The 23,047-nt window shown below is 39.9% G+C and overlaps 1 protein-coding gene and 1 long non-coding RNA gene across 3 annotated transcripts in view; one reads left to right on the forward strand and one right to left on the reverse strand.

The window, feature by feature from the left end:
• The window catches only part of PACRG (parkin coregulated), a 274,050-nt gene that overhangs the window by 53,946 nt on the left and 197,057 nt on the right, over positions 1–23,047 (reverse strand). The gene's annotated exons all lie outside the window — the stretch shown is intronic.
• LOC123019110 overlaps positions 1–23,047 on the forward strand; it is a 91,211-nt gene that overhangs the window by 476 nt on the left and 67,688 nt on the right. The gene's annotated exons all lie outside the window — the stretch shown is intronic.

Genomic DNA, 23,047 nt, shown 5'->3' on the forward strand with positions numbered 1-23,047 from the left:
TCATATCAAAACTGCCTGTGTAGTTTTCCCTTAATTGCTCACTCCCATGGTAGCTACTGTAAAGCACTAATATATTAATATCTTCATTATATGAAAAATAATGATAACATGTTGAATTAGTATAGCCTGGCAGTTGCAGCAAATAGGAATGTCAAGCTAAAGTTGCAATGTAAATGTCATTTTTAAAATAAGTGTAATAGTGGTTTCTTTTCCTTCAAAAGTGCTAATCCTGAGAACAAATTCAGTAATGCAAAGCATTTATGTATTATTTTGGTTGTTCAAAGTGCTTCACATATATCATATTTGTGGTCTTTACAATGGTCCTATGGGATCAGTATTATTATTATTAGCCCCACACTACTAATGAAAAGGCTAAAACTGAGAGAATAGTACCAGACCTGCCTGCAGTTCACGACACAGATAAGATCCAAACTATGGACTTCCTAATTCATAGCTAAGTCACACTGCTACTAGTTCTCATAGAAATTCTAGCACTGAAGTAATATGATGGGAAGGTCCCTTTTATAAGACATTAAAAAAAAAGTTCCCATGTCCTTGCTTTTCCCTGTGAAAGCCTGAAGACAGTGAGAAAGTAAGTGGCTGATTTGTCGCCCCTGCTCTTCCTCCACCCTTGTGCCATCAGGAGCTGGACTCCTTTTGTCCTGGAACAAGCAGGCCAGGCTTTTCCAATATGGCACTCTCTCCATTTCAGACTGGAACTCCCAGCATCCCCAGTCAGCATGGTGAGGCTGGCAAAGTAGCAGGGCACCAGGTATGGAAAGACAGAAACAGGGTGACACTAAATACTTCAAGTGTGTTTAAACTGTGCTTTAGTTTGCAGAAAAAGCAACCTCAGGGTTCTAGCCTACAATTTGCCCCAGTCCAAATTTCCTTCTGAAAATCTTCCCCCACTTTTATTCTTCCTGAAAAGTGCTGTTCACTGTGAAGAGCACCTTCAGGATCAGTCAGTAGCTCAGGTGGGAATGGGCAGCTCTAAAGTAGCAAAGGGCCCCAGTACAAATCAACAGCATGTATCAAAATGAGGGCACCATGCCTGCTTTTACTTCTAAATAAAAATGTCAGGTTAAACAGGCTTTTTAAAAATGCACTATCATGAAGACCTATAGTTTGGCCCTAAGGGATGGTGAACCAAAGGGTTGATGAAAGAGAGGAAATTTAAAAAGGCAAGAGGAATATCTCCTATACAATCCAGGGAGCCAGCGTGGTATAGTGGTTAAGAGTACGGGACTGGGACTCAGGAGATTTGGGTTCTAGTCTCTGCTCAGCCATGGAGCCAACAGGGTGCCTTTGAGCCAGTCACAGACTCTCAGCCCAGCCTACCTCACAGGATTGTTGTGGGGATAAGATTGTGAGCAGGAGGAGTATACTTCTGTAAGCCACTTGGGGTTGTTTGTGAGAAAAATGGTGGGATAGAAATCTCATACATAAATAAATCCCTTGCTGCATTGAGACATTTAAAGGCACCTGATAACACTACTGAAAATACTAATAAAAAGGGTAGGAATTACCATGATCCTCTGTTCAAAAAGCACCTCCTAAAAAGAAATTGCATATAGCAGGTGTTATTATGTGGAGAGGTGCAGAACTGTAGCAGGACAAACCTGAAACACAACTTGTCCTATCAATCAACCAAATCCACCCACACAAAAGCACACATCGTCTGGGATCTACACATTGTCTCCATGTTTATTTCTGTTCTGGGATCCAGTTAAGTCAAATGGGCAATCATCTGGTCCATGCAGTTCAAATGCCACATCCTGCAGACTAGGAAGCAGCTGACAAGACTGCGTGGATGACCAGAAGGCTAAATGAAGGGCTGCAGAAAGCCCACTGCAGTTCTGTGGTTCTCCTCACAATTTAATCCTTTAGAAGTAAAAGTCAGTGTTATATTTCAGCTAGACTGTGGAGCCTGGAATAAACAACAACAGATCCAGACTCCTTAGTGACCTTAAGCAAGGAACTACTTCATGTGAGGTTAAAAATACTATTCTGTGTGCCTTGGAGAAAATGCAGGATATAACATTAATAGAAGCTGTATGTAAATAACAGACAGGAAAGCCTAGTCCTCATGGAGGAGCCCAGGCAATGCCGAATATATTATAGGAATAATTTTCCATGATTGCTTTTTAAATTTTCTTGATGACAACTAATTATTAATGGCACCAAATTATATTGCCTTAGATTTCTAAATAAGGTTTTTATGTAGCTATGAAATTCTACTTATTGGGATTAGCCTAGATTGAGACACAATCATAGGATTATGTGACATGTGGGATTCTAAAGTCAAGATTATTGTATGCAGTGGTCTCCAAATATTTCTTGAAAGATATCATTCTTTTATTTCCCTTAATTATATGAAAATGTTTCCAGGATTGCAAGAGGGTGTGCATGAGATGCACAGAGAAATTGTCAGGAATCTCTGTGTACAGTTTAATCAGAAGTAGCATACTGGAAAATTAGTTAAAATATCATTTAACAAGTAGCACACACATTCTCATTCAACCATGGCCTATAATAACTTACTAACTCCGCCAAAAGAAGTCAAGTCCAGTACTGAAATAATATAATAGGTCTTCTGTTTAAGCATTAAATAAACTTTGGTTCATACTCAGAACCAACTAGCCAAAACCACACTTTGGATGGCCAGAAGACAGTGACAATATGGCTTAGCTAAGCTTCCCAATTTATAATATGTATACAGGCACACACATCCCTGCAATCTGTCCTGAGGGCTACCATCCACCTCTCTGGAGCAGGTCTGGCATGAATTAGCTTTCTGTTATCCCTATTCTCCTAAGTGCAGCCTATTAGATCATGAAAAGAGTGCGGTTGTTATTGTGTGGAGCACAAGTCTGCAGTACAGCAAACTGCATGATCAGCAGACACGGGTACTCTGAGGAAGGGGGAGGGGGTCACGCACCAATGCATTGTACATGAAGTGACCCAAATAATTTCACTCCAACAATTACACTTGGGTGAACTAGAAGTGTATTGGACCGGTTTCCATAATGTTTTAGAAACAGCATACCAATCATGTGTTCAAATCCTTTACTCCAAGTCTCAAGTCTTTACTTTCAAGTCCAAGTTGAGTCTCAAGTCATTGCAAGAAATTTTTGAGTCAAGTCTTAAGTCTCTTCTCAAGTGTCAAGAGCCAAGTTTAACAGAAAAAGGGATGTGGTGGATGGGTTCTGTAAGGGGCTGGGAGAGTTGTAAATCCCCCAATGCTCCCATGTGCAGTGATGCATTGAAGTCATTTACTTTAACCATGGTTTATTTAAACAAATAAATAACATCCCCATCCTGCCCATACTTGAAACTCTCCCCATCCTACCCCTCCCTCATGCTGAAAAGAAAAGCTGAAGTCTTGCCTTCCCCCTATCTTGCCCCCACCCCTTGAAACTCCCTCCCACCCACCCACTGCCTGCTGTGTTCATGCCTGCCTTCCAGGATACCCTGCTGCACAGTAAGCCCTGGAGCGACTTGGTTGTAAAAAATGTAGAAACCTCAAGTCGGATTGAGTCAAGTAACTCGCTTGTTGCTCCCAAAGTGAGTCTAAGTCGAATTGCAGACGCACCTTGAGTTGAACTTGGAAGCAAGTCACTTGACTCAAGTTTCCAACATTATAGCCTACATAACCTGCAACCCAGCAAACTTATCACCCATTTATATCCTTAGATTCCTAGATATTAATTTAAAGCATTTATGGTCCATTCTTCAGCCAGAAAGGCTCCCAGAACAGTTTACAGATCAAGGAAAGCAAGGGAATCTCTGTCCTCAGGCTTACAATCTAAGAGTCCACAGCACACTCCAAAACAAAGTGCTCAGCTTCACCCCTTGATTCCAGGAAGGATGTGGTATGAAGTATTTTTATTTGCTGTTCTCTGATTAGCATATGAAAGAACAATAACTGCATCAGCAGTTTAGAGTTGTCTTCTTACTAAAGCCTTTTGCATCAGATCACATCAATCTCCACCATTCTGACATAATAGACAGATCTCCTGACATAATCAACATGTTCATGATTAAAGTGACTTTGAAACAGACAGAAGGACTGGCACCTTTTTGAAGACTTGATTGTTTACTGTCAGAAGAAGTTTCTGACAATCTCAGATTTGTTTCATAATCAGAAAACAAACCAGGGAATCAAATTCTGAAAGGATATGTCTTTTTGCAGCTTCAGATCTCTGATTGTGGGCCACTGTTCACACAGCTTCCAGGCTACAGTCAGGTTAGCAGTGCACACATTGTGCAGGACTGTTAGAGAAGATGAATGACCTTTCAGGTAGCTAACAGAAGTGGAGCCATATATATCATTTTCTGCAAATAGGGTTGCTGCATTACTTGGGTATAATATGTAGGCAGGTGTCCATTCTTGATTTTAAGGATTTCAACTGATGCAGAAGCATAAAACATAGCATTTTTTCTTGAAAAGTCAGCAACTTGCCCTCCCAAGGTGAAGATTACTATAATAATATTCAGAAGTATTTAGCGGTCACAGTCTTAAAGTGGGAAAAATGAACATGACCCCTTCGGTTCATGACTGCATACACCATCTAGAATTTATTTCCATTGCTGTCACAGAACAGATGAATATGGTGATGGGAGCTACTTCAGTGGCAATTAGCTAAGAGATGGGGTCTTTACATCCCATGATTGTTCATGGGTCCTACTATCAAAACACAGCAACATAAAATAATGTATGAAGATCTCTTATACAGCTGTTGGTTCACATGAAACATTCTGCCAAATGACTCATTAAAGTAAGCCAGGACAGATGGTGGAAAGAAATCAAAGTCTTTGTCACTAACAAACACTAGAAAAAAGCAATATGTGAGAATTGTTTTGATGCAATGGTCAGCAAATCTGGTTATCTGATTTTTTTTTTTTTTTTTTTAAGAGAGCCCTTTTTTGAAAGTCTTTGCATAGTTTGTGTAGCTTCATTCCATATTACTTTCCAGCAGGGTTAGGAGTTCAAAGAGGGGTCTCATCCAGGCAGGCAACTGATGCTTTAGTCCCACAATTCATGTATTCAATTCAGCTGCAGACGAATTGTATAAAAGCACTGCTAATACAGATACCTGTTAAGTATACATTTTATAAAAACAGGAGGGTGTTTCTTTTTAATTTAATTGTCAAAGGGTTTCTAATTATGTGTTTTCTCTTGCAATGGCATGATTTGATTAAACACTACCCCAGCAAGCACCCTTCATTAATTTCAGTGGATAAAGCCCAAGTTCCACCACATGTTACAGCTTCCTTTTTTTGTTGCCCTCACCTATTAATCCACAAACATTCATTTATCCATGAAACTCCAACACTGAATGAATGGATGTAGAACAGTGTATTTTAAATGGTACACAATGAACTGGAGCATAACCCAACACATTGTGATTTGATTTACCCTGTTCAACGATAGTAAAACAGTCTTCTCTAAACTGGAATCCTCTGGGTGTTTTGGACTAATCTCCTATGATTCTCAACCAGTATGTCCATTAATCATTGCCATGCTGGCCAAGAATGATGGGATTTACAATCCAATGCATCAGGATTAGAGATTAATCCATATTACAGAAGACTGACTAAAACCAAACCCAACCAAAACAAAACAGGAGTCACTATAGTGTCGTATCTAGAGAACTGGTCTTAGAGCAGAGATACCTGGGTTCAAATCCTTGCTTACCTGTGCATCTCAATGAGAACGTAATCCTAAACTCACTTAGTAGAAAGTAAATCCCACAGAAATAACTGTAACTTACTTTGAAGTAAACATCTTTAGGTTTGTGCTACATGGGCTAGTCACCGTCTTTCAGCCACTTTAAAAGCAGGGTTGCTATGAGAATAAAGTGGAATGACCTCAAGCATGCCACTCACCTCTTTGCAGGAAACAAATGTGAGAAATAAATAATAAAGACAAAGACCAGGAACATCTAAATTGGATAGTTTTAAACAAACCATGTTCCTTGCTTATACAGAAGCAACTTACTAATGTTCCAAGGAAACATTCCTGACAAAATGGCTTATTAAGTTTTTCTAACAAAATGCAACATTTGGACCTCTTAAGGTACATACAGTATATTTTTTAAAAGCAACTAGGACACAGGCTGTCACTGTGTTGATGTCTCTTTCAAGACTTTCTGCCACAATGCAAATTTTATTCTTCTGTGAAGTAATGATCTCAAACAAAAACCCAGTGGCTATTTTCTTGTACTGTCAAACTGTGCCTAAATTCCCCAAAACATTATTACATATTAATGAATGATAAATTATTTTGCCTATATACTATGTGAAATGTCTTATTTGCATGAATATACACAGATAAGCTCTATCCAAAGCCCTTATTGGTAAATTCTAGTTCTGTATGCTTTGGAAACATTTCAGTTGAAATCCTGAGGATTACTTATGTGTAAATTAAGATTTTGCTCCTGGGTAACAATCTATGCCAAATGGGATAGGCCCTAAAGAGGAAAACTGTCAGATCCTATTTGTAATCACCCTAGTTAAGAATTCTTTCATGACTTAATCTAGAAAAATGTATTCATGCTTATCAGGAAAATATTGATGGGGGGGTTCATGGCATCACAACATAGTGATATCTAACATCTGTGCAATACAATGGGAATTAAAAACAATCCAAACTGTAATTGCCTTATACTGCCGTGGGGGGGGGGGGGGAAATCCTGAAAATGACCAAAATAGAAAAGGTCTTAAAAAGCAAAAGAATTGTTTATAGCTGAATCTGAGTATCTGCTGAGGCATCACATACATGTTTAAGGTAGGAAATGCCAGCAAACCTTGCAAGATGTGGCATCGTGGCAGTGTAGCAGGCAGATATGCCAGTGCAAATGTTTATGTTTTTGGGCACTGATGAGCCAAGAGAGCATGCCAAATGGCTACCCATTCATTGTGTCTTTCCCCAAAATTACATTACATGAATTCAGATTGTGAATCAGAAACTGTTTCAAAATGAGGGGATGGAAAGAATTAAGGCTTGTCCTATACGTGTTTATTTTTCATGTTGTTTGGATCTTGACTTAAGATGCATAGATGGAGGAGAAGCCAAATGCATTCCATCTGTGCATACTTGGAGAAACAGGTGGATGTGAAGTCAGCAGACAGCTGCAGTGCATGCGGGACTTTAGGGCCAAAGGAGATGTTAAATGGAATTTGATGTCATTCATATGTGGGGTTTAGCTTTTCGCCAAAAACAGTCTCCCTGCCAGATAAGTAGAAGGGCTCTGTGTGTGCGTGCGCACGCATGAATATGATTCTGAGCAGACAAATGGCAGGAAGCAAAAGGGATCAACACTCAATTGCAACATGCAAGGCTGTTTTTCAGTTAAAAAAACAACTGGAGCTGGAACTGTGTACCATGTCTACTCTCGGGAGCTTAAAGCATAGGTATGATGTCACCTTTTTCTTATGAACCTGCAGTGAAAACTTTAATTCTGCAATGAAATATTGGGAAAAGATGCACTTCTTCAAACTCAATGCTAAACACATTTGATGAAAATAACTCACAATAGCTGGGTGAGACTTACTCCCCTGCAATACATTTGGGATGGCAGTATGCCAATATTGTGTCACATATGAAAGATGTTATAATTCTTCTAGATCCATGGAACATCATTTGGTGAAATATTTTTTCACGCTGCTCCTTACAGTTTCATATTTAGAAGAGTCTTGATGTCATTAGCTGTAAAATAAATTTTGGCAACACATTTAGTCCACTGTGCAGACACCTCATTGTGCACACAGGTGTAATATCCCACCACTGTCAAGAGCAGTGAATACTTTGGATTAAATAGATTTAGGATAATATTGCTTGCACATTATGCTATATGTATTCTCATTTTTCTATCTTTAACGTTGTAAGTATATTGTGAATTGAATTTTCTTAGTCAATATCTCTGGACTGTTTTTTTTTTTTCCCCTCCTTTATTCAGATTTATTTTATTCCTTTCATCTGTTTAACCTCTTTCTTTTCCAGGGTAGAACTGAATGCCTTCCCCTTTGTTTTTTAAAGACTACAATTTCCTGTGGGCTGTACATCTTTATTGTCTCAGGAATGCATATAATGAAGCACATATTAGAAGCTGTCAAGTCTGCTGGCTGGGGAAGAAATAAATATGGGATATGTCAGGCCTTTGCCCACCTATATGCTCCATGCCTGCTTACTCCACCCAATCCCCACCATCACTGACACAGTTCTCAAGGTGGAGCAAGGGGCCAAGCACCTGGGACTGTTTTTCCCAACCTGGCCTTTTCCCTGCAGAGCAGGCCTTGAAGGAAGTAAGGAATGCATTCCTCCACCTCAACCAGGAGCTGTGTACAGAATGGGTAGGAAGACAAATTAGGTGATGCTATGGTGGGCCTCCCAGTGTCAGGGATAACAGGCCAATTTTGCCACCAGTGTTGGATCAAATGCAACATACTACGTCTTCTCCATAGGAATTAATGCCATGTGGGAGGATGTGAAATGCGTTCCACATTCACTAAGAATCAAACCTGCTTTTATCCTGGATACAATTTTAGGCTGACTAATAGAATATGTCTTTTAGATGGGATGATGAACATTTTATTTCTCATCAGGCATCTTATTTAGGACCTCTTTTTTTTTAAAGAGTGCACACTGAAGATTGCTGTTATGAATGCAAAAGAAGGAATTAAACAAAATTGCCTGCATAATCTGAAAAAGAAACAAGGATGATGGAAGGCTACATATACTCAGAATGAGGCACCTAAAAGAAATGAAATTACAATGTTCTGTTTCATGATCTTTTTTTAACTACTTGTGCATTATATGGAAATATTGAACATACATATATTGAAATTAGAAGAGCCAAACGTTACTTCAGCATTTACTGTGAGAAAACTGAACAGCTACTTAGTTGCTAAGAATACTCTCATCAATATGTCTTTGACAATACCCCCCAAAATTAATCTCATTACTAGACAAGGCATTCCCAACTCTACCTAAAAATCAGACACCAGACACTATGTAAAAGGTTGATCCTTTCATTTTAAAATACAACATAGAATGCCTATAATACAATATAATCTAATAATATTAGAAGAATGCAACATGTTCTCTCATTGCCAATATTGTTACCTAAAACAGAATTTATACAGTCTCCTGAAGTCAGAGAGTATCAACTAATGGGTGGCACAGAAATGTAATAAATAAAATAATTTTAAGTTCCTTTTGTCCTTTAAAAATAACCTATTTTCTAGAATGTCAGACTGCCATTAGGTCACTTTTCCAGAAAGATAGAACAGCCTTATGGGTCAGTGAAAGGAAATCCTTTATTGCTTAAGAGCCAAAGCCAAACTGGTATGATCACCAAGAGCTAACCTTAGCAAGGCTCAGTTTATACTTGACATCTGTCTCTCCTTTTACTTCTTCGTCTCCCATCCTTCATTCCATGTTACATTAATTTTTTCCATATTTCCTCATCTTTCTTTTTAAATGCTTCTTAGCCACTCAAACCTCTGTATAACATCCTGCCAATGAGTATTTAGGGCTTTTCTTCGTGCAGTGCAATCCTATGCTTCTCTTCTTTGAAGTAAGCGCTATTAACTTCAGTGGAACATATTCCCAGGTAAGTATATATAGGATTGCAGCCTTAAGGGGATAATGCTTGGGGAAAGTTAAATTATAATTGCTGTAGGCAATAGTTTCTACAACCTTAGTGGACTACAAAGCCATTGTGTTAGTAAGGAACATGACAGATGGCTGTGGATGGATGTAACACCTATGGCTGTCCAAAATGTGGAGCACTGCCTGGTAGGGTAGCTGTTAAAATGTAAGGCTGGATATAGGTTGCTTTGCACACACTTGACAGCTGTCAAATGATGAGCTGTCAACTGAAAATCAGAGGGACAGCTGTCCAAATAAAGGATTATTTTCTTTAAACCCATCTGGCCATGATATCTGTATACATTTTTCTGTCCCTAAAAATGTTCAACTCTGTCAAATAGGCTAACAGAAAATAACCACCTCTTTTAGTCACCATCCCTCCATTTTTGGGGTGGCGGAGGGAAGAAGCCTTCATTGCTCGCCAATTGGCATCTGTCAGTTGCACAGATATTAAAAAGTAGATCATCATTGTCCACAGATCCAAAAGGGAAAGGAAATGGTTACAGAAGAGGAAAGCCAGCCTGGAGCAGCTGCACCTTCACTGGTTAATGGATAGGCCTAGGATGGTTTCTTCCTTGCTACAGTGTTCTTTCTGAGAGGCAGGGGTGCAGTCTCCCAGTGGGGCTCTTCCACATGGCCACTAGCAGAGATTAAAGTGTGCCTATCTTGTTTGAGTTCTTCAGGAATACAAAGTGGCTTGGTGAGGAAACACTTTGGAAGATAGATGTAGCAGAAAGCCAAAAGGTGATGCACTTCTCCATAACAAATTACCTCCGCGTTGGACTTTGGTTACACACATATATAGCCAGTATTTCTGTCTCATACATAAGTCAGTTAACTGCTGAAGTCATGTACACTGAACTACTGTGGCAGGTTTTATGGAGAAAGCCATTTCAGGGATGTCTGTGGAAGTAAAGATGAATTCAGGAAGGTGTAATGTATAATGCTTGTGTGTAAAGTGTACTTAGACCCTAAATTTAAAAGCTTAAGGTTCTTTGCATGCATAATACCTCCATCTGCAGCAGTTCCCAAGATACAGTGCACAAAATTCCTAAGCATTTAAAAAGTGATAGAAATGTTTTGCAATGCATTGGTCTAAAAAACATTAATTTGGCTAAACAATCCAGTACTTTCCGGACAAAGGAGTTATGTTATAAGATAAAGTACATTGTGTTTAGTGTCTGACAAATCAGAGGAGGAAACACAGCGAGTCCCATAGTCCCACATTCTCAGTTATGTGTTGCTGTGATTACAGTTCTAACCAATAGATACTGTGTCAGTAGACAGCAAAGCAAACAATAGGCCTTTTAAACAAAATATCAGTTGGAAGAACACACAAATTAGTCAACAAGGGAGCTGGATTAATTCTTTGCATTTTTCCAATGATGATATTCTAGAGCTTAGTTGAAAGGATGTTTTGTTAATCCCCCCTCCCTTCACCCTGTCCCACAGTGTGTGTGATTCTGCCCCTCCCTGTTCATCAATGAGGAATTTCTCTCTGCCTGCATCTGGCCTGATCAGCAGTCAGCTGGGATCTGAAGATCACTGCATACTATTTTACTCTCACTTACCATTCAGTCTCTTTCCCAACAGCTGCAGGAGCTGTGCTGTCCCTTTGATCTAGAAGGCCAGTTTGCAATCTCTATTGCCAACATCAATAGGATATTGGCTTGCCTTAGCAACTCACAAAACTGCCAGTCAAGAAAAGAGAGAACTCAAGATAGTGCTCAGGCTAAGGAAGTCCAGCTCAGAGCACTGCTCCAAACCCTCAGGATTAATAAATGGCACATGTGTGCAGTAATCTACATTGCCCCCTAGCTGTTCAAATTAAAAAGATAGCAAGAAGCAAGGTACAAGTAATGGTTATTCTGATTAAGAGCTTGAAAAATTCAGCTACTGTTGACTGTAGGTAAATAATGACAAACTTTTTTACAAGACTAAGAGTGCTGAACAATCTGCACACGTATGAACACATGTATACACATACGCACTAGGGAAAATTCTCTATTCTTGATAAGAAATTAGTCCTGGCTTAGAAAATGGGCTCTGTCCAGCAGCGTCAATTCTGCAAACTCAGATAGTGCTAGCAGAACTCTGCCAACTTTTTCCATCGCTCAAGCAGTTGCCCATTATGCTTGCAGTGCAACAGCAGCCAGCTCCCAGGACGTTGACAAGCAAGACTTCTGATATCAGACACTTGCAAGTTGGACTAAAAAAGCAAATTTCTTGACCCCCCAAAAAGGTGGGTGATGAAGCGCTTGGGCACAGTGAAGGGCTGTTATTAGCTGTCAAATTGGAGATTGCAAAACGCTGTCTCTGGGGGAAAATTGCAAGAGGGGAGAAAAGCTGTGCTGAATGCAAAACGGTTCAGGATTGCAGCAGGAAGCACCAAAACCAGAGGCAATCATTCCACCTGTCCTGCTTAGGGATCAGAGGGGTAGCTGGCTCTGGCAGAAGCCGAGGTGAGGTTGACACAAGCAGCAAAGGGTCGGTCTCGCTCTCGCTCACTCGCGCGCGCTCTGTCTCGCTGTTCTTGTCTCACACTGCACGACAAGCCACGAAGGACACCCAGGCTTGGGCAACACAATATTACATTGTTGATCCCAACCAACAACAAGCCATGGGTTGTTGGGATGCCTTGTTTCGCACAAGCATGCCACCCTTTGGGAATCAGCCCCTGTTTACACAACACAACTCACTGTGGCTTGTCACCCACAAGGAGTTGTCACATTGTATAAAACCAGTAACTATCTGTTTACAAGCATTATTTGGAACTTGTTTTAAAAGAGAACATTATATTTCATTGTTGTTTGAGAGGAGTTGGCGCCTATTATATGCCTTTCATACAACTCTTCATCAAGCGCATATAAAGTGAATAAAATTACAGGGTGAGCGCTTTTAAAAACAGAGGTACTAATTTATGAAGAAAAAGCTATCATTGCTATTAGTTTGTCTGCAGAAAATAATTACAGTGCCCACTTAGTAAAGAGAACTATCAGAAAAATATGAAAGCAGTTCAAATGGTTTGTCACACTCATAGCATGTTGATAATGTCACCCTTCCTTTTCCATTATTAGTTATATCAGCCCTTAAAACAGGCTCACACTTGGGGCACTGAAAGCCTAGGTATACATAATGTTTGTTTATAATGTTTATCATCATCATCCATTAATAGACAACATATATTTAAAACCACCATGTTATAAAATTATAAACACTTTTCACCTTTCATTTAATTGCAGACCTAACTGCTTTCATTTTAATCCTTGGAATGGGGTAGTTCAGAAAACCTTTGCTATGTTAAGTTGCACAAATTTTAGCAATGTTAAGTTGGCCTCTAGTTTACTGTTTGGAATAAAAGACCAGGCAGATGGTGGCTACACAGGTCCAGGAATTCCTGGATGAAGCTGATTTTCTGGCACAGCTCCATGCTAGTCAATTTTTAGGACTGTTTTAGTAGCCATGATGGATTATCAGTATCTAAAGGACAATGGGAGTATCAACACATTAATTCTTCTAGAACGTTCAGTAAGACTTCATCTCATAGCTCACTAGCAACTTATTTTATATTGTAATTCGTTTTGTATTTTTAATGTATTATATTTTAATGTTTTGTGAACCGCCCCGAGGCTTCGGCGAATGGGGCGGCATAGAAATTTTCTAAATAAATAAAATAACTAAATAGATTGCCTGAGTGGGCTGGGAGTGCAAGGTTGTGTTTGGAGACTTCTGTCCTGCTCTGTAAGAATCATCTTATGGAGTGCTACAGGGATTGTTTGACATTACTGCTTGGTGTATAGGAAGCTGCCTTATATTACATCAGCCATTAGTTTATCGAGATAAGTACTCTACTCCCACTGGTAAAAGTTCTTCCTAGGATGTTAGATAGAGGTCTTTCCCAACTCTACTTAGAGATGCCAGGGCTTGGAACTCAAGACTTTGTGCATACAGAGCACCTAGGTTACCGGTTTAATATCCAGATTCCATGAACAAGGCCATGCAACTGCTTAGAAAAATCATTTGGTATAGATGTAGATGGCATTAATTATTGCTATTCTAATCCAAGAATGACAGTGGGTGGTTTAAAACTGTTGTAGAGACTGTTATGAGTTAGATAAGAGATACAGAACCAGAACTGTTGATGATGATAGATCTGCACATCTGAAAAGATTCTGATTTTGTCTCTTCTGGAGGACATCACATTCACCATGAAGGACTAGGTTGAGTCACGTGAATGCTCTGTGATCTACTGGGCTTGTGGGCGTTTAATTGATAACCATCATCAATACAGGAGTACCTTTTACCAGCTTCAGTTATCTGACTGTGCCCTCTCCTGGAGAATAAGAATCTGGTCAGTGCCATGTCTTAACTTCTCAGAATGACTACTAGAATTGTTATTACAATGTGATGTATGTTAATATTATACCTTTTAGAAAAAGAATAAATAAATATTTTCATTAGGTGTTTCCATGATGACTGTGTCTTTTTAGACCATTCAATAAGATGCTTGTGGATAAGACAATGACTCATTGCAAAATAATAATAATAATGCATACATTATTTATTCTCTCAAAATGTAGCTCTGTATTAACATTTGAAGGTATTCAGTTGCAGCTGGCAAAGCTCCACTTGAAAGAACTTTTCAACTGGCAGGTTACAGTTTTTGATTGCTAAACCTGCTAAATGTTTTTAAAGGATGAATTTCAAAGTAACTGATAAGACACAGTAAAACCAAAATGACCATTTCAACTTGTTCTGGAAATTTAAATACGTACACTTCTGTTTCTTCAAATGATTCCATCCTTTTTTGAGGACAACCTTATTTTCATCCTGATGGCCATGAACCAGCTAGATGACTCTATCTAGTGAAAATATTCTGGATGTAACACAGTTCTGGACATGAAGCTGCTACTTAAAATACTCATTCGCTATATAGCTGAGAAGCACAACAAAGGTGATGATTAGAACCAGTTTGCAGATGCAAATTGTAGATTTTTAAGGGAATGAAATGTTGTGCTTCCTGCTCCCACAGCTGCAACAGGTAGTTGCATGACCCCCGACATAACTACACTACTCCCAGCCAATCAAGATGTGGCTGGGAGAGAGAAGGCAGAGTCTTCTCTGGGTAGATCACAGGGAGAATGTTTTCCCTTTTATCTGTGGGACGGTGATGAGGGAAGTCTTTGAAAACATAACCAGTGTGTTTCCAGGTTGCCCAAGCTGAATGATCTTCTTAGCTATCTTAGAGTTGCTGTGCTTTCTCAGGTGAGTTTGGCAATTGCTAGGTATTCATTTATTTATAGATACATACACATATTTATAGGCTGCCTATAGCTGCTGAGGCCTTCCTAGGTATACAGAATTTGCTACCAGTTGGTCAGGCCCAGGAAGGCATTTTTTCCTGAATCATACTTGGCCATAGAGGCCTGAGATGTGGAATTCCCCTGTTGACCTGCAGGGCTGTTGCTACTTCTTTGTCACAATGGTAAAATAAACCATCCAAGGTGCAACAGGATCAGTCAAGGTTCTCAGTCAAGAGGGAGTGAGGCAGGTTCTCTGCTCACTCATTCAGGGAGAACCACTCTTAAGAGACTTCAGGGGTGGCCCAGACCACCACAGGTAGTGATGAGTGACTGTAATGGGCACAGCCTAAGTCGTTCACAGCTCTGACTTCCCTCCATTTTCCCAGCCTAGCCCTGCTGGCTGCTTAGGCCATGCTTTTCTGACAAGAGTAGGGTTGCCAGAACCTGGATCCTGATGCAGAACACCATGCTTCGCATCTATGCAGGCAATAAAGGCATGGTCTGTATTCACCCAAGCCATGTGTCTGGTTTCTTCTCCCTCCTGTTCCATTGCAGTTGCTCCCAAATACGCTTACAAATGGGAATTCAGTGCGAGAGATAAATTAATATAACACAGTCTGAAAGTTACCTATGACCAGTATGCAATGAACCAAGATCTCTGGTCCTTGAAGCACTGTATTGTAAACGAGGAGTGTATAATGTATCAAGAAAAACAAAAGCTCCAAATTAATAGTCATATTTTCTGTGATGTGAGTTTCTTTTTGCTTCAGAGGTTTGCTCTTGAAACAAAGCAAACTATTTCAAAATACAAATCAAAAATATCTCTTTATGAATCTTTATCTTACAGCAGGGTATAATAGCTTAGTAAATTGTATCTTCCATCAACTTCTATTTATTTTCAGCTCAGTTTTCGGTCTTTGCTTCCAGAAAATGAAGCAAAAGGAGCTCCGTGATAACCAAGATGTGTTTTGATTATGAGATAAAAGAACTATAATTGTTTAACTAAATATACCTTCCCATAAACATTTACATCTAATTTAGTCTTCTCAGCTCCATTCATTTTAAATTTCCTTTGATTTAACATGGAAACTGATTTCAACAAAAATGGACAAAAAAGGAACATTTCTATCAGCTTGGACAATAAGTTCTTAATCATAAGAATACCATTAATGGAATCCCATTAATTCCATCTTCTTGCTTGTGAATCTAGCTTTGTGTAGTTAGAGAGCTGGTATAGTGACACGTGTGTTGGGTGTTTCTGTGGGAGATTCAGATTCAGAACTCCAGTCGGCTCTGAAGGAAGCTGCGTAGTTCTGGATTAAAACCTCTCACTGGATCATGGTATTATCACTGTGGATCATATGTCTAGAGGACACTAGTTTGGTGAAGGTGCATTACAGCCCAAGTGCTTTAGTCTAGTAGCAGCATGCGCATGCAGGGGATGGATGACCTGGCCTCTGCTGTGGTGCAATACCACTACTCCTAGATGCTAGGATAGTATACTTCAGCTTTCACCAACGATGGCACAATCAAGCTGACTACCTGCTACCTTAACTTGGGAAAAAGCCCTGCAGAATTCAGTGTGACATACCTCCAACTAAACATGCAGAAAGAATGCGCTACAATTAACTTTGTTTTCTTTAAGCAGTGGTCAAGAATGTTGGGGAGTAGTAGGCCAGAACGTCGGGGAAGGCTGCTGTTAGATCTAAATGGGAATAACATATCAGCCCCAATTCCCACCCTCATTGCAGTATGTATCATCTGGGAATTAACCATTATGAAAGTTGTGAACTTCACTAACAATTGTTTCACTAACAAATTAGGACACCATTTTCCTTTGTAATTTTCAAGGTTTGATGCTTGGGTCTCTCAGAGGATGAGCCCAAGTAGCAGCTGATCTCTATTTTGGTTGTGTGCATTATATGTTAAACTCACTTCATCTTTACCTCTAAGCCACCTTTCCTATCAGATACTTTACACTTAGCAAGGACTGTTTGCAGAAAAGGAAGGCTGGTTGTGGCATGACTTTGTCATTGCTGGGAAACACCCATCTGAAACCTTTGCTTGCAAACTATAGTAAAATGTCAGGAAAAAATCATCATCTTCTTTCCAGATCAAACTGACAACCTGAATTGGAGAGGCTTCTGCACCTGATAGGAGGGATCGGATTCAGTTCACAGAATGGTAATAAGAGTGCTGGATCTGAAGGAATAAATGTCAATAGCTGTTCTAACATCATATTTCCAGGTGAAATATTTCAAAGATGCAACTTCAGGGCCAGAAGCAACATTTCAAATCATTGTATGGAAATAAGCTGATAAAAATCATTTAAAATTCTTATGACTCAGCATGTTGGTTTGCATGTTACAGGAGGCAGCCCTTAATTCACCCACAGGACCCTGAGAAATGTACTAACCACTGTTTCAGAACCATGGCAGAAGGCACTGTAACTGGCCATATCATGCAAATCCTGGCATCATGGGTTATTTGACCGAGAAAGTTGTTTGTTTTTTTGTTTGTATGTTTGTTTAAGGATTTTGTATACCATCCGACTACCACAGTCTCAGGACGGTCTTACAATAAAAAGGGGATAAAATGGACAGGATAAAAATGAAGCGTAGCATCCAGTAATAAAATCATACATTAAAAACCTAATTGAGTTTTAAAATAATGGGCAAATAAAAAAGTTTTAGCCTGGCACCGAAAAGAATACAAAGTTGGTGCCAGGTGAGCCTCCCTGGGGAGTATATTCCATAACTGGGGCGCCACCACTGAGAAGGCCCTTCTTCGGGTAGCCACCCTCCTAATCTCCTTCAGGGAGGGTTCCTGAAGAAGGATCTCTGCACCAGATCTTAAGGGGTGGGAAGGCACATAGGGAAGGAGACACTCCTTCAAATAGCCAGGCCCTAAGCCATTTAGGGTTTTATAGGTCATCAACAGCACCTTAAATTGGACCCAGACTTCAACTGGTAGCCAGTGTAGGTGGTAAAGGACTGGCATTATGTGTGCATACCTGCTGGTCCCTGTTACTATCCTGGCAGCTCTATTTTGAACCAATTGAAGTATCCAAACCATCTTCAAGCACAGTCCCATGTGGACCATCACAATAGTCCCATCGGGAAGTTACCAGAGCATGGCCCACCGTTGCTAGGCATCCCTCATCCAGGTAAGGATGCAGTTATGGATCAGCTGTAGCTGAAGGAAAGCACTCTTCACCACTGCTTCCAACTGAGGCTCCAGGGACAACTCTAGGTCGAAGAGCACTCCCAAACTACACACCCTGTCTTTTAGGGGGAGTGTAACCCTGTCCAGAACAGGGCTAACAGAACCTACCCAAAAGGCTGATCCGCCTACCAACAGGACCTCTGTCTTTTCTGGATTGAACCTCAGTTTGTTGGCCCACATCTGAAGCCCATCACTCCAGCCAGGCCCTGATTAAGGACAGCCACTGCTTCACCTGGATTAGATGTAAAAGAGAGGTAGAGTTGGGTGTCATCAGCATACTGGTGACTCCACAGTCCAAACCTCTGGATAACCTCTCCCAGTGGTTTCATGTAGATGTTAAAGAGCATGGGGGATAAAATGGAACCCTATAGAACTCCATGTCAAAGCTGCCATGGCACAGAGCCACAATCCCCCAGCATCACTTTCTGGAATCAGCCACCCAAGTAGGAGTGGAACCACTGTTTAACCTTCAAATAACCCATTATTCTCATGCTTGCACAACATGGTCAGCAATAGCAGTCCCTGGTCATGGCTTGCATTGGGCAAACATCTTGGAGTACCTGACTGTAACTTCCAAAGACACACAAACTGGCCCAAAGTATTCAACTGATGAATGAGAGTGTCATCAATTTCTATAACCCATAGCATTTGGTTCACTCAGCCACATAGGATTGTTCAGAATGCTTAGGCTATCCTTCTGTGTTGACCGGTCATCCAGCTCGCTAATCTATCAATCCATAACATTTAAGTGCACTTGTATACTATTAAGATCTCAGTATAGAAGATTTCTTGAGGTACTGCATGACACTTAATAGCATGTGGCAGCCATGTATGATTTTGCTTGTTTAAATTGTTTTATATTTTATGTTTAAAAGTTTATACCATCATTTTATTAGACTATTGCTATTTGTGTTTTGCAATTTTTCTAAAACTTTGCCAACCGCCCAAAGAGCTTAATGTATCAGGTGGTTTAAAACTGAAGTAAATGAATGTGAGATACACAGTGATGCTATTTATTAATTGTTATTTAATATCTATTAGATTTCTGTATTACTGAATAGCCAGAGAGGCAGGGGAAACCTTTTTAAACATTCTGTTTGAGTTCCATTTACTGTAACAGATGGAGAAGGCATGCCTGTAACCTGCAAGCCCACCAATTCAAATGGGCCCTCACTGATTCAACAGGTGAAAAATTAGTTGAATAATCTATTGACTCAAACTTGCAGAACTACAAAATCAATTTCAACATTCCCTTGACTAAAAACAACAACACTACAAACATTCTTCTTTTAAATGACATATTTGTAAGATATGAATACTTAACAGCTGATAACTGGGACAGAATACAACCCATCTCTGTGTGTACTTATAGGCAAAGCTTCTATTGAACCATGATCCTGCCCCATTCAGACAAATATGTACAGAAAACAAATAAGTCCACCATTCATAGCCACCCTCGGTTTTTCCAGCACTTCTGTTATCTGTTCCCTTATCACAGAAAATCTGTTAGAAGAAAAAGAGGGAGGAACTGCATGGTGCCATGACTGGTAGCATCAGGAGCCTCTGTTTGGAAGCCATCCTCCTCTCTTCCTTTTCCTTCCCAGCCAGTGGACAAATTGCTCTTGCCAGATTTCTGAACTGATGGGGGCCACTTGCAGCCCTAAGGCTGCAGATTCCCCATCCTGCCTTATGTGAATCTCAGTAGGATTTTGTGCAGAACTTCCTGAGGAACCCTGGATCCCAGAGCTTAGTGGTGTACTAGTTCACTTCTGACCACTATTGCCTTAAAAAAATTAAAATTGTATCCACTGATGGTGTGCCACTGGCTCACCATTCCTTTATAATAATTATTTTTAAGCATAAGAAATTTGCACAACATTCTCATTTGTTATTGTCTTGCACGAGCATGGAAGTGTACACTTGAGGGGGTCCAAAATGGGTAGCCTTGGCCAAGAAATGTCCTGCAGCATGCCTGCCATCAAAGTGCAGCAGTCACTAACCATGGACTTGGACCTGCAGAGCCTGCAGATAAGTATAGCTTTTACTTTGTGCTATCTTGAAAGCTGTCAAAAAGCAAGCTGTCAAGGGAGAGCAAAGCTGTGAGGGATCTTTGCTCATGAACAGATAAATCATGCCCTTCACAGGGAGATCCTCCAGGTGCTGTGTGTGTATATGTGTAATTGGAATGGATTGTTCTTATCCCTTCCAAAGATTCTACGTGTTTGGGAAAGTGGAAAAGTATAAGCCTCTTAATTTACATGAGCACAGACTTTTGACAGCAGAGTGGATCAGAGTTTTTTGACAGGGACATATGTACATATATGTATATATGCCCCTTTAAAACAGCCACAACCCCATGACTTGTCCTGTCAAACCCCCATGTTAAAAGGAAGACCAATTTCTGAAAGCTCCTTCCATGACTGGGGTAGCTCATACATTTTCTCCTTCCTGAACACCTTTATGTTTGGGAAAGGATGAGAAAGATTCAGGACACTGAAGACTTTCAAGTCCAAAACAAACAAACAAACACACAATCCTCCAGAGGATCTCACCATCTACTTGGCACCCCCCAGTTCACGAGCAAAGCTCCCCCGAGTCTTTGCTTTCCTTTGACAGCTCATCTTTTGACAACTGTGAAAAGAGCACAAAGTAAAAAATCAACTTCATTGCAGCCTCTCTGGTTCAATGTTCATGGCTGCTGCCTGCTACACTTTCACAACAGAGACTTTGGAAGACACTGTCCCACTAAGACTTCCAATCTCCACACTTGCACAAGATTGGCTTTTTAAAAAAACCCTCTAATATAATATTTCTATAAAATTCCTTACTAAATATTTACAAAATATTTTAAAGTGTGTCAATATATTTTTTAGAATGGTGCTACTTGGGCACTTTGGAGAGACTGTCACTGGCTGTCAACTTCGAGATCATGCAAAGCAATATCTGGAGAAAAAAGAAGGAAAGGGAGGGGAAAGCTGCTGAGAGAGAGAGAGAGAGAGAGAGAGAGAGAGAGAGAGAGAGAGAGAGAGAGGGAGGGAGCGCGCGCGCGCGCGCGCGCGCGAGCTTCTGGTATCAGTATAGACAGTTGCTCCAAAGCACTGCTTGGGTATTGGTGGGGACCTGTCACAGGACTGTTGCTCTTGCTGAGCAGCTCACTTGCAACTTCCTTGGATCCATGATGGGCTCAGTCACCTTAGTTCAGACATTACAACAACCCATTGTGGTACAATATTCCCAAGAACAGGCCGTAGGTTGTCAAAGTGGCTTGTCACTCACAAAAGCCACCTTATGGGAAATGTTTGGGTTCACATAAAATGACAATTTATCATGGCTACTTACCTATGATCTGTTGACACATCAATCATGTCAACGTTTAGAGTATGAATGTTCTACTCTGCTGGTTTTGCTAGAACTTTCAAATTGTAATTATCTTGAACTTTGTTATTACCATAAAAGAAACAACAGATGCTTCTACAATGATTTTGGAACCATTTAGCAACTTAAAAGACTACAAAAATACAGACCAAGGCAATTTTAAAGAAACAAATAACAAAACCCCATCTAACTTAATCAAATCCTGATAGTAATGATTCATTGACGATTAAGGAAAGACACAGTCTAATGCAGAACCAAATGGTCTTCTATCTGTGTTAGATTGTGGCTGCAATGTATACATTTTGATTGTATAAAGCAAAACTTTCCTTACTGACAGATAAATAAATAGTGTCATAGGGGCATGAAATCACATGCACTAACAGGAATTTAGGCTACAGTTCTCAAAAATTGGAAGGTGGAAAGCTACTTATGAATTAAAGATTGATTAAATGGCACTGAAATGTATTCCCTTGAAAGAATAGTTCTAACAAAACATCCAATGTACAATTTATATTCAATGAAGTGAATTCACAAAGACTTGCATTTATCATTACAATAGTTTGGGATGTTTTAAGAGCCTCTTGTCCTTATCCAGCCTACTGGTTGTGCAAAACAATTAGTTGGATTTTTTTCATGCACAGAATATTTTTAGAGCTTCTTCATCTTTTACTAAATTAAGCCTTTTAAAATGCTTTAAATTCTCCAGGGCAAAGGTCATATCCCCAGCTCATTCTTTGGAGGTTGAATTGCAAGCATCAAAGAAGGTTGTATTCATTCCATTCCATTACAGAATGACAGGTGCTTAAGTTAAAATGCTTTCTACCATGCAAGAGAAAACAAATTTAGAGATCATTTTGGATTATTGTCTGATTCTAACTACATAACACAGAAAATGGGCATGGGAGAATGCCTGGAAAATAGGAGTAGTAACCACAGCAAAAGAACTACATATGGACTGTAGCACAAGCATGGGTATTTGAACATACTTCAGAAGGACTCCAGATGAAAAAGCTGTCTAACTTTACAGAAGTGTAAATGATATTTTAGATTAAATTTAAATCTCAAGATAATAGTTCAGTTCAGAAAAAATATGTAGCAAGGCCTGGATCTTGTAGTATACAGATAGAGCTGTTTTGCTGTTGAGTAACAAGTGTTCAAACTGTGAGGGAAAGGGAATGGAGGCCTTGAATTATAGTCACAAGCCTCACCTCCCAATTCTCCCCGATTTTATCCAAACTGTAGGTCCTGAAGCCTTCTAAAAATAGTAGATATGGATGTCACAAAATTTAAGCAGTCCTCTCAGCCCCCTCCCCCTCACAAATTTTAGAGTATGACATGCAACCCTGAGAGAGGATGGGATGGTTTGCATGTCACACCAAATCGTCATGGTTATTTGCCATGATAGGTTCATTGTTCCACAAAGCATCCACAATAGGCTTGACAGATGATTAGGCTCATTGTGGATGCTTCACTACCTTCTTTCAGG

The sequence above is a fragment of the Varanus komodoensis genome, unplaced genomic scaffold (genome assembly GCF_004798865.1).
Source record: "Varanus komodoensis strain SLA01 unplaced genomic scaffold, ASM479886v1 scaffold1, whole genome shotgun sequence".
Lineage (NCBI taxonomy): Eukaryota > Metazoa > Chordata > Lepidosauria > Squamata > Varanidae > Varanus > Varanus komodoensis.